General features: G+C 45.0%; 1 protein-coding gene across 2 annotated transcripts in view; it reads left to right on the plus strand.

The window, feature by feature from the left end:
• Positions 1-3497: 3497 nt before the first annotated feature.
• The window catches only part of PIK3CD (phosphatidylinositol-4,5-bisphosphate 3-kinase catalytic subunit delta), a 49893-nt gene continuing 40392 nt past the window's right edge, over positions 3498-12998 (plus strand). Inside the window, exon 1 of one of the 2 annotated variants that reach the window (XM_074609425.1) lies at positions 3498-3616. The gene's annotated coding sequence lies outside the window, so the exon portion shown is untranslated. The remainder of the gene's footprint in view (positions 3617-12998) is intronic. The other variant, XM_074609423.1, reaches the window with a different exon arrangement.

A 12998-nucleotide genomic window follows, 5' to 3' on the forward strand; every position in this document is an offset into this window, starting at 1 on the left:
GCCGCCGCCGCCCGCCGCCCCCGCGCCGTGGCCGCTGCCGCTGCCCCCGCCGCCGCTCCCCGGCGCTGCCCCGCACGCTGCCTGGCAGCTGCCGCTGTCCCGGGGATGCCGCTGCCCCGAGCTGACCGGTTGGGGCCCGCACGCCTTCCTGGGGCCGCCCGCCTGGCCGCTTTCCGGCGGGGCGAGGGTAGCCGTGTGCCCGGGCGAGCGGGATGCGGGGGCGACCTGCGAGTGGGGGGCGAAGCCGCCCCCGTCCTTTAAATGAGGCCCCCCAGGGGAGATGCGCTGCCTTGGGACGGGCGCTCCCCTGCCTGGCAGAGCTTGAGGCGTTGCGGGTTTCGGGGGGCTTCTGCGTCTCGACTGAATTCCTGAGACTGTGACTTAAAAACGCTCAGGCTAAAGGAAGATCGGTCTGAAAAGTTCCCGTTGCAATGACTGAGATGTGCCACCTTGTTTCGCTCCTCTGTGCTGTGAGGAAGTGTGAATTGTGCTCCTGCACCGCTTCATCTGTCTGGATTTGGGGATGAGGGGGTTGCGATTCTGTTGTTTGAACCTTCAGGCTGCAGAACTTGAGCGGGCTCATCAGTATCTTGTGCCTTCTCCGATCTGAAAGTACGTGAAGAGTCACGTAGATGCTCGTCCTTGCAAAAGTGTAGCTTGGTCCATGCAGGGAAATTACTTTTTCAAGTGTCCTTAAACTCATTTTGGACCTTTTCTTTCAAGGTTTGTGAAAAAGCAATATATGGGGGGTTTGGGTTTGGGGGAAAAAAAAAACCAAACAACAACAACAACAAAATGCACCCCAGAGATCTTTGGAGTACTACTGGGTATCTAGTGGATTTGTACTTAAAGTGAATCTATGTGGAATTTTTCATACAGTAAAGGGTTGTTTTATATTGTTGCTTGTTATATATATTTACGTATGTTCATTGTTAACACGTTTCTTAAAAATGATGCTGTAATTACTATGTAAGGGATTTTTCCCCTTCTAATTTTAGAGGGAGTAGTTTCTGTGCTTTTCCCTTAGAATAAGGGTTCAGAGACAAAATACGCTTCTAATTAGAGCTGTGTTTTAAGTTTATGGGAGAGAAGAGTTCAGATGCTCTTAGGTGAAGAGCAGCACTTGTTGTATGTTACGTTTTATGACTTGTTTAATAAATAGTACTTCGTAAAAGTTGTGGCTCCAGAAAGTACTTAAACTATTTTGATGCTTTTTTGGTGATCCTTGAAAGAAGGTCCAACTTAAATCCAGCTTTATAGTTATTATACTTTGTTATACTTACGAAGTGATTCTGAATGTCATCTGTAAATTCTAGCAATATGATACATACCGTGCTGGAAATACTGTTAGATTTAGCTGGGGCAACAACTTTAGGGTTGTTCTTGCAGGATGCCAATGTATTAAAGGCACTGCAGTCTTATGATTTTTCAGGTTGCTTTTTGTTTTCTTTTAGTCTCATTTTTCATGCAGCTCCTGATGAACACTAAAAGACTTGCTCTAGTATGAAAAGCTGTATTTGAGCTTTGGTTATAAAATCGGTTTAGTCTCCAGAGTGGATTAAGAATTGTTGTCTTTTGAAGCTGGCGGTTAGTCTGTACGTAACTGAAACAAATTCTTCTAGGGTTTTTGTTTTAAATAATATATGGTTCTGTTCTGGTTTTGGCGAAGTTCTTAAGTCCCTGCTGTGGTTTAGAGCATTTGTGAACAATACATGGATATGAAACTACAGCGGCTGAATTTTGGGTATTAAGTTTGACCTCTGCACTCCCATTAATTCCACTGTGCCCAGAATTATGAAAATAGGAAGAGTTTCTGAAAGTCTGACTTTGTGTGTGCTTCTCACAGGTCGTTTTATCAGCTCAGCACCATACACAGTTTTTTGAATCTGATGATGTTTCGGCTGGTATTTGTCTTTTCCATAAAACAGACCTTCCTCTTTGGAGTTTGAAAGAGTAATAACTGTTTTCTTCTAAAGGGCTCCCGTTTTATTCTAAAATAATGGAGGTGTGCATACGAAGAACAAATATATCTGTTTTCTTGGATAATCATTTTGGTTCAAATAGAATTGCTTCAGGGCATGGTATAGCTGGTGTTAATATGAGGAGACCTAATATTTCTTCTTTTGATGTTTCTTTTTCCTATTCCATTGTAGGAAATGTGTAAAGAGTGAAAAGGTCCACAGTCACACATGACATTTATTGTGCACTCATGCATTAACTAATTGTTTGCCCAGGTATTAAATAATTGTTTCCTTATGCATAAACTAACTTTGCCTTCATGCATGAACCAGTTGTGTTCTTGCGCCTGAATTTTTAGCTCGTGCACGGACTCATTATGCCATCAGGCATAAACTAATTGCTTGTGTGTAAGCTAATTGTGCCATCCTGCTTTCAGAGTATGGTGTAGCCAGTGTTGGTGAGATGGACCTGGACTCTGATAATATCCTCTTTCTACTCTGTTGCGTATATAACTTGTGAAGAGTGAAAGTGTCTGCTTTTGTGTGTGTTTGTGTTTTCATATATGGATCTCCAGAGCTAGAAGCAGAAGGGAATCAAGTCTTGGGAGACTTGCTCGGGGTTTTCTCTGTGGCCTTAGCTGTGGTGCCACGGGGACAGGCACCCTCGCTCATGGGCTCCATCACACCCCATCCCCACGATTTTCTCATTTGCTGTTCCCCAGGTAAAGCTCCAGTGCGTGGGGTCTCCTTAGAAACCCTGTGGTGGCCTGTGGCCCTGCGTGCCAGGTGGCCCCAGTGCCAGCAAAACAGTCTTGACTCAGGGAATTTTTCCTTAATTTAATTTATTGCTGGTTAGTACAACTCTGGTCACGAATTTAGGTACTGGGGAAAAAAACCGACACATAAACCATACACTTAAGGAAATGCCTTTCCTCCCCTTTCCCCAGGCTCAGTTTAAGCAAACACCTATACTTTTTCCTAGGCCCATCTTCCCTTGTTTTGGCCAGGATTTGTGCTCAATCCATCCCAGTTCCTCTGGGGAGGTGACAAGTGGCACCAGAGGTTGGTTATGTGCACAAGGGTTTCTGTATGCTGCTCTTGGGGCTTCTGGCTGGTTTTCTGCCACCTGTGGGCTCTCACCAGGGTGTCTGTGTCCCAGTCTGGGTCATCTTAATTGTGCTAATTATGCCCTCCTGTGTGAATGCAGTAAAGGCCGCAATTTATGCCCAGTGCAGGCTGCAAAGCCAGGCCCCATGATGGGCCTTTTTGAGAAGGCTTCTCTGGGGTTCTTTATGTGGAAAACCCTTTCTTGGAGAGGGGCAGCAGCCGCTCCAGTTTCTGAAGGGCCAATTAATAATTTTCCTGAGGTAACCTGACGTTGTTACCCAAAGGTGTGGGGCCGGCTTGGGGGGGGTGCAGCCCCCTCCCCTCAGCCTGCCCGGGAGTACCTGCAGCTGCAGCTCATCTCTGCTAACGAGGGCCAGAAGCTTCTCTGCAGGCGCTGCCGGCCTTGGGGAGCCACTGGGGGCCTGAGGGGCTCTCCCTGCCCTGGGGTGTCCATGGCTGCCCACCAGCTCGTGGCTTCTGCAGGGTGCGTACCTTTTGTGTGGAAACCAAACCTTTTTGGAGCAAAGCTGCCTGGCAGGGGATGGGCTGAGGTAAGTGACAGGAATTCCTTGCTTCTATAATGGCCTATTTTATGACCAGGCTCCCTCACACAGGGCTGCGTGAGGGGAGCTCTCTGCCTTCTCTGTTTTGTGTGCGATTCCCACCAAATCCATGGGTAAAGTTGCTTTTACGTGCTCTTGAGTAAAGATCGCTCCTGCCCCCTGTTATTCCCTTTGAAAATAAGAGATTATAAAGAGTGTATAAAGTGAGTTTTATAGGCCAAATAAAAAAATAGTCCGGGTGGTTTTCTGTGGAGCTGTGTGCCTGTGGCTCATAAGGCACGTGGTAGCATTGGCTTTGCATGGTTTGGAGTGAGGTATTTGTTACTAATTTCTGCTTAGTGTGTGTCGTGGTAGCAGCTACAGGCTTCAGCCCTGGGCCAGGACTGAGCTGAGATGGGCAGAACGAAAAGATGGTTTATATTTACAACCTTTTACAGCAACTTACAACTAAGCAACACCTCACTGCAGGCATTGTCCAGCTCAGGTAATCCTGCATGTAGTAAGACATAGACATGGCATACTCAGACGTGGACTTTATTGTTGGTATTTGTGGGTTTTTTTGGTTGTTGTTGTTATTTCCTGTTTTAATTTTCAGATGACTGTGTGACTCTATTGTCTGAGGCGTCCATTCTCACACGAGACATGAGGGAGGAGCACAGTGGAAATTATTAGCTACATCAAAACTAACTAGTGAATTTGTGATACTCTCAAGATTTTTGAGTATCAAGCATTGAAGAGTGTTTCAGTTTGGACTTCTACAGTTGTACTTAAATTTGGGAACAACTACTTTATTTTTAATCCCCTGTCTTTGCTGACTTAGTAGCCGGAAGTTCTTTTGTGTGTCTGAAATCCTTCAAAGACTGTTTTATCGTTCATCTTTGCGTGTGTTTCTCTGAGTAAATAAATGATCTTCACAATTAACTTTGGCTTTTAAAGGTATTGGAGGAGGGAGGTGTTCTCTGGGTTCGGGGGTGAGGTATTTTTGGTTTGGTTGGTTGGTTTGGTTTTTTTGTTAGTCTTCAGGATTTCCTGAAGCAGTTCTAGATTTTAACTTTTCTGGATATATTTCAATTATAATTGTAGTTTACCAACAGACTTCTGTGTAACGATCTTCACAGCTACAGCATTCAGGCCCCTGGCACTTCTGACCAAAGAATGTTTGCTGTCTAGAAAAGGAAACTGTGGTTGGTACATGAGCGTATGTTTTATTCAACAACTGCAGTAGAGACATTAGAAATGACATTTCAAGCTTTATATAATTACATAGACATAGTAAGAGCTCTGGTTGTATGTTAGTTTTCTGAAGAGCAGGAAATAGATATAGATGTCGCTAAATCCTGAAAGATAATAATGTGTATGAGAAACTGGACTTCCAAGTCCTAAGATAAACTTTCTTCCCTGATCTTTGAGCACCACTTCCTGTTGAAAAGACTGATTTCTTCGAATTCAGTGGCAAAGGTCTGAAGGGATAGTGGCAGTGCAGGGGTAGAGCTACTCGAAGATTGATTGTATCTGCGAGGCTCTGGTTCCCCAGTAGCTCTGCTGTGGGACCATGAGACAGGCAAAACTGAATTCTGTGGTGTGCTGGTGCCTTTGTGCAATGGATGAAACATTGTATGTGAGGCGTGAAATGCTGAATGTCTTGTAGGCAGTAGAGGCTGTGAAACAGAATACAGTCTATCAGGCAAAGCCTAAGAAAGTTGTCTCAAGTTTCTAGTTAAATCTTATTTTAAGGTGAAGGTTGTGAACAAATGGGCTCAGGAGTTCTGTGCATCAGGAAATAGCAATAATGTTGTCAAATTATACAAGGTAATTATAGATGCAGGAATTTTATGTCAGCTCTTGATTTTCATCTTGCTTAAAAAATAAGCAGGTGTATCAAGCTTTTTAGGACACATGGAAGAGTAAAGAGTTTTGTCTTCTCTCTCCAGTGGGTTCATGTGTCGTGATGGCCCTTTATTACTTTTAGCAGCCTCTTAAAATTGGTTAAGTGATTTATTTTCCAGCACTGTATTGGTTTCACAGCTTTTCCATTTGCGATTGCCACTAGGTGGTGCGTTTGTGCCGGCATACCAACGTCAGGGATCGTTATTAATGAGGCTGAAATGGGTCTTTAGTAAAAGATCTCTGCATCTCCGTCCCCTCTGGAAAATGAAACAATAAATACACATTAGAGCAATGTCAAAGGGAGATTCTAAAAGTCTGCAATTGGGGATGGGAATATGAGTCATTTTCACCGCCATTTTCACCTGCAGTGGTTTCTCCTGCTCACCCCCTCCCAGCAGCATCCCCCATCACGCTGGGCTCGATTAATTTTTCTAAGGATGATGGAGCCTCTGGGAAGGTCCAATCGCATGTAGGTGGAATTTATTGTATTCCTTGTAAGAATGGTAGGAAGGCACATGGCTGAGCTGTCTGTGGTCCAAGTATTTGGATTGCAGACCACATTGTAAGGGACCTTGTTCTTCCTCTCATGCTCCTTATCGCACCCGCTTTGTCCTTTTTTTGAGCAGGTTTGGATAACGACCCACAGTCCCAATAGCAAATAGTTAGGTCTCTTACACGGGTATGTTGATGTGAATGGCACAGAAGAGTTATTAATCTGTTCTATCTGTCTGCCTTCTCCAGAGGCTCCTTCAATTGTCAGCAGAGATAGTCTCTTCCAAAGAATGATTCAGAGCATTTAGATGAGGGCCCTGCTCAGAATCACTGCTTGTAGGAGCATCCCTCTTCATCAGCTATTTAAAAAGACAAAACAGAAAACCTAAGAGCCTGGGAAGGCTATCTGGCCAGCTCTGCCAGCCAGGGAAGTGCTGGGAATCCCCCTCCATCTCATTCAGGAGCTCTCACACCCCCCTGCTCCCCGCCTTACTTCTGTGGCTGGAACAGAAAACGGCAGTGTTGGCTGCATTTAAACCAGGGGGATTGTTCGTGGTTTGCATGGCTTTTTTAGCAGCTCAGAAGTACTGGGGCCTCTCCTGTGTTTTACATCCCTCTAAGAGCAGAGGGTCTTATTGGTAAGCCTCTTTCTCATGGGTTTGTGACTGTGTTTAGAAAACTTGACCGATGCTTATTTTTCTTCAAGTTACAGCCTTCGGTCAACATTCTTATAGGTTTTATAAATAAACCACAGCACAGCATATCCCTCTGCAAGCAGTACAGAGGCTTTGAAAATGACTGAGGAAATGCTGCATTCCCCTTTCCCACCAGTAGATATCAGACTGTTTAATTCTTTTCCATTGTGTTGCCTCACATCTGTCCTCATTCCTTCCCCTTTTGGTTTTAGTAATTAAAAAATTTGGTTTGTTTGTTATTAACAGTAGAAAAGAAGGACAGTTCACCTGTGCACAGTGGTGAATTAGTACAGAAATAAAAGACTTTTGATTGACAAAATCCAAGCTAAGTACACTGTGGGGAAATGCCATGCTGATGTATTAACATGTCTTGAGCTGATACTGGGATGTGCTAGGTCATTTTGTGGCTTCATATTGTGAACTGTTGTCCACCACGCCTCAGGTCGTGCATGCTTATCCCACCTGCATTCACTTTAAATGTTGAGCCCTGGTCTCCAGAAGCAGTAGCCAAGCTACGTTTTGTGTTTGGCTTTTTCCCTTGCTTTCAACATCACCAGGATTCCTGTGACATTGCTTCTTTTCCTTCTGTTTTATCCGGTTAGTTGGCTGATGTAAAAATAGATATGGTTACATGCAGAGATGAAGTTGGAAATACTTTATATGAAATGGAAGCCAGAGTGCATGCTTGCTTGGTGTTTCTGTCCCCTACTAGTGTTTTTGCCCCTAACTGTTGTTTCCTCATCTCCACCCTTTTAATCTCTCAGGCTTATGTAGAAGACTGAAAAGATAAGAGTGTGAGCAATGAAATCTCCTGCAAAATAGAAACCTTTCTATCAGAAGCTGCCAATAGAGGGTGAGTTGGGAGAGCTGCAAATGCTGAGAGCTGTAGACAAGCTGATCCAGTGTCCCTCTTCAATAGATAGACGTGATTCAAAATCCTTATTCCTTGAAGAAGTTATATACGGGTGTAAAAATGGTGCTAAGAGCTGTTTGTATGCAGCAGGTCATAGATAAAGCTCAAATAGTCTGTAGAATGGTCCTCAGTAGATATTTGAAGCTGCAAATCTGAACTCTTGGGGATGAGGCGATTACATACTTTTCCTTGAAGTTTAGAGTGTAAAATGAATGCAGAGCTGCCTCTGGAGTGGCGTCTGTTTTGACCTGTTCCTTTTACAACTTCAGAGTAGGATTTAGTCTTCTGTTAATTCCCAAAGCTAGTCTGGCTTTAGGACTTTTCCTATGCGCAAGGGACCAAGAATACCCTATCCAAGCTACAAAGACAGCAATGCTTTAAAGAGCAAGCTAATAGCTGTGAGTGGCCTAGTGCAGAGGCTGCAAAAGGTGTCCCTTTTGGCAAGGGGCAACAACTCAGTCTTGCATCTCCCTTCAAAAATCCCTCCTTGGCCTTCAAGAATTGCAGCAAAATTTGTTGAACTTCTTGAACCTAGTGTGCTCAAAGTAGTGGCTGACAGTGGTGGTGGAAAGGCCAGCTGCCTTAGCACAGGATAAGTAACGTGGGAGAAGAGAAGGGGAAGCAAGGAGCAATCCCAATTCCCAGTGAGAGTGAGAAGAAGGGAGGTCTGAGAGGGAGATGTATGGGAAATGATGCTTCATGCGTTGTCAGAGGGAGGTAAGGCAGAGCTCCCATTCCCCCAGATGCTCTGGGTGTGTTGCACCCTCTCCCATCTGTTCTCCCCTCCCCAGAGTCCCTTGGTCATTATTCTCTGTATTGGAGGGCAGTTAGTTGCTGGTTGCAGTCCATTTGGCATCTCTCCGAGCGTGGCCAGGAGGCTGCAGATCCCACGTAGATCTGGAAGAGGTCCTCAGCCTGCCTTTCCTCTGCAGCATTTCCAGAGCCTGGCTGGAAGACACAGGGCTGTTGCAAGGTCAGAGGTCGCACACAGCCATCCCTGTCAGCACAGCCTCCTAAAGATGAGAGCTCTTTGCCCTCAGTTCTGCCTTTTCTGCCACACAGGAGTGGGTAGCATGTGCTAGGACTCATGCTGATAGTGAAGCGTAGCAGGCACTCCAGGAATCTCTGACACCTGTGGGTTTAATCTGGCTCTCTTAATATCAGCTGCACTCCTACCTCTCCCTCCAAGACCAGCAGAGTCTAGTGAGACGTGTTTCCCTTCATGCTGCTGGATTTCCCCTCCCTCAGTGTCTCTCTGGCCATGCAACTCCGTAACCAGTTTCCCGTCAAGAGCAAGTACAGTGTTTCTCACCCAGAATGTGGCCTGTGGTAAGGGGGTGGGAAGGGAAGAGGGGGGTGGGGTGCGTTTTGGGGGAGCTGTTGCTGCTGCAGTTTCGTGCCTCAATCTGTATTCTCTCTCTTCTCTGCATGGCTTCCTGTTTTTTCACACCACTGCTCTTTGAAACAACAAGCTGCAAGCAGCAAGGAGGACAGGGGGTGGAGGTTGGTAGGATGGAAGAAGCCTCTGGTGATGCTTGCAGAAGGTCTGGGTGCAGGCTCTGGAAAAGGCACTACGTGCCTAGGTGTTCCCCTGGGTGTGATCCTGCCATTGTGCACCACAGAAGAAGTGGCTCTCTGAGGAGGTGGTGCTGGTGTACGCGTGCATTTTGCAGAAATGCGTTGCTTGATGCTGCGCGATTGCAGAAGAGCCATCCAGTTGTCTTCCTCAGCTGCTCTTGAATGGACAAAACTAGAATTTGCCCTATACTTTGGCATTTTGTGATAATCAGCATCAGAATAATGCTGAAAGGCGAACCACCACTGCTGATTCCTGCAGAATTTGGGATTTTATGCTTTAAAAAAACCACCATGCAGTCCAGGTTTGCTTAGTGTGTGAAAGGAGCGAGCATCTAGTTTGGAGTGCCATGGTTATGAGTTGCCCTGCCTTTCCCTGACCTTGGGCAGCTGGCGGCATAAACAGAGCCTGGGCAATGGTGAACGGCTCAGAGCAGTGATTCCCAAACTGTGAGCCAGACAGCAATTGCTAACCGTTTGCAAAGAAATGAAAATTCTTGAGAACTTTGACTTCTGTTTTTCAGATGCCTGACAGCATTCGCAGAAAACAAAGAAGTTGCATTAGGAATTCTGCTGTCAGCGTAATCCCTGTATTTACTGCTATGTTTTTCCTTTCTGTTTTGAGAGGAGGAAATGTTCTGTTTGATCATCAGTAGAAGGCAAAATGTGAAGAAAGCTGTTTCTAGGATATCATCAGGATGAAGGAGCTGCACCATGAGGTGTCCTGCTTGAGTTAAACCTGTAGCGGAGTCCTCTCCCAAACAGGACCTGTTAACAATGTTATTTGAAAACCTTTTTTTTCCAGTCTCCCACAGATTTAACACGAGTGAGTCTCTAATTAAATCCATAATTCATCTTCAGTAGATTGATAATGTGTAGGGTTGAGGGAGCTGCTCTACCATATGGGACCTGTATTATGTTCACTTCAGCATCTGATCTGTGCTCTTGTTCAATACCAGGTGCTTTGGAAAGAGGCACGAGGAGTCCTGTACTCTAGTCAGTGTGATTGTTGCAGAATGGGAGATCATCTTTAATTTGATATAACTGTGTTGCTGCTTTGCTTCTCTAGAAGCAAAAATTTTTGAGGAATGAAGCTAGATGGCTACAGATAACTTTGGTTCAAGTCATGAGACAAATGGGTGTTTCTGAGATGTTATTTTTAGGGGTGACATCAGAGCCTTGGTTTGCTAACATGTTGCTAAGTGACTTCAAAAGCTGCTCCTCTGGATGATAGTTGCTGGGTCCAGAGAAAGGTAAATAGAGGATTAGGTTGCAAAGTCTTGTTCTGGCAATGGTTCCTCTCCGCAGGAGGCGGATGGGCAGCCAACTGAGCACAGCTGCTTGTGGAGTTTCTTGCTTGCCAGACGAGGCTGTAGGAAGGAGATGAAAAATGGGAAAGATTGCATTAATTATTGAGCCTTGTAAAAATAATTAGCAAGACAACAGCAGGCAAATGGGCAGGGAGGAGGAGAAAAACAGCTGCCAAAGCATGGAAAGATAGGACTTCACTGGAGATAGAAAAGGAAGGGGAACTGGGTAAGGCGCCCCTTTAATCAGTGGCTGGGAGAGATGAAAAATTAATGTAGGAGCTTTGCATGCATAAATAGAGCAAGGCAAGGAGGGAGGGGACATCCCCTCGTTTCAGTTGCCCACTCTTGGCTTCCACCAAAGGCTCCGGCAGATTAAATGGCCTTTTCATGGTGCTTCAACAGATGTTATCAGTGGGTACCAGGTATGACCAGTGATATAAGGAGAGGTAAAAACACCTTGTGCAAATGTTTGTTGAGAAGGATTGTCTGGCTTTTCCATCTATGAATTGGTACCAGGACTGTAAAGGAACTGGCCAGAATGCTGGTTAGTCCAGGTTCCCAAATGACAGGAACAGGCTTCCATCAGGATTCAGTTTTCTCCTTCATTTTACTGTTCCCTCCAGAACCACCAGCAAGCGTATGAATGATTTTTGCACTGTAATGCTGTGGTCTCTGATTTGTGGGCAGAGCTGTCTACTGTGACACAAGGATGTAGTTAGTAAGATTTAACAGAGTCTCTATTGTGTGCTGAATGGAACTTTGTCAGTGGTGATTTCATGGTGATGCCCATTCATGTCTTTCAGATCAATTCATAGAGTCATTATCCTCCTGGATTTGTTTCCCATGACAAGTCTTCCAGGCACCTTGGTCTAGAATTTAGCAGATGCTCTCTCCTCCTGGAGAGCTGCATCTGACTGGTCTCTCACCTGGCTCTCCACAATTTCTTGCAGAGAGCTTTTTCTATATTACCCAAGCAGATTTTTTTTTTTTGTAAACTTGCGTGATGCGTGCAGATAGCATAAAAGCTGCAAATATCTTGTACATTAAAGGAAACAGCCTGTCAGTTGGCAGTTCCCAGTCCTCCCAAAACGTTGATCTTCACTTAAGGCAACCAGCTGAAAAGGGGAGGAGAGCACTGCGGGGAGAAGCCCCATTGCAGCCAGGGGACTTCTGAGCACTTGCAATCTGTAGAGCTGCTGATGTGCTCCCTTCCTTCACGGAGAGTCAACTACACATATGTAGTAGAGGGTGATTCACTCACCCCTGATAAGATCTAACAGATATCTTAACTGAAGTAAATAAACAAGTACCAGCATAAACTTAATGACTGTCTAATGACTGTCTTTACTAGAGCTCAGTTGCCTGTCTGTAATGGAAAGTTTCAGGGAAACTTTGGGGAAATTTGCACACGTGCAATCAGAGCTGCTGACTCCTCATTCACAGCAGAGAAAAACATTGTTTTCAGAATCAGTTATGCTGCTTGCTTTTTTTTTTTTTTTCTAATGGCCTCTTCCTCTATTTTTTGCAACAGAAGTATTGTGTCTGGTTTCAATTTTTTGCTATAAGACTGATCCCAGGGGAGTAAGGGGGAGTGCTGCTGTACAATTCACACTCAGTGATCTTCTGGTGCTGCCAGCATGGAGGAAGACCACTTTCCCCTGAACCCCGATGATGGGATCACCGTTTACTGGGCTTATTCAGTCTTTGCTAATTCACATGTGGGCAGAACTGCCAGGACATGTGTTTACCCATGCCAGCTTGTAGCTACAAGGTTTCCAAAGTACAGCCAAGGTAGCAGGCCCAATGATGAGCTGGAAATGCTGATCATCAAGAAGGTGATAAAAAAAATTAATCAAGGTTTGATCATCCCACAGCTGGTCATTTTGTTATCTAAAGTGCCTGAAGGGGAAAAATTTGCTCTGTGAGCTCTTTTTCCTGTGCAAGTTTGTCAGGTGTCCTCATCTTTTTTTTTTTTGCAACGTAGCAGGATTTCATACGCTATTTATAGCAGGATTTCACATGCTATTTTTTGTCATTTGTAAATGGAGTAGACATTCATCTGCCTTCCCTCTGGTCAGATGGACCTCACAAAAGAGGCTCAGAAAGAGGAGGAGGAAAAAATGCTGTGATGCTCTGTTTTGAGCAATTCCCAGTGACAAGTAATCTGTTGCCAACAAACACGCTGTGGTGTCCCTTATTGGAGATAAGGGAAGACAAAGGTTCAGTAAAGACAGGAACCATGGGGGACAAGAGCTCAGCCATTCTGGTAAATGAGATCAGATTCACATACTTGCGCATCTTTCCTCTTGACAAAATACATTTCAGTTCTTTCTGGGCTTTTGCTGGTTCTGATTCAGCAGTGAAAAAAAGATCAGGTGTGGGTTTTGAGGAGTTGATTGGCTTGGGTTTTGTCATTTGCTAATCTGAGGGAGCTACTCCAATCGTCGAGTTTGCTGTGCGGGTGTTTGTGTGACCACAGGGAAAAGACTGTCTGTTGT

The sequence above is a fragment of the Larus michahellis genome, chromosome 16, assembly GCF_964199755.1.
Source record: "Larus michahellis chromosome 16, bLarMic1.1, whole genome shotgun sequence".
In the NCBI taxonomy this organism is placed as follows: domain Eukaryota; kingdom Metazoa; phylum Chordata; class Aves; order Charadriiformes; family Laridae; genus Larus; species Larus michahellis.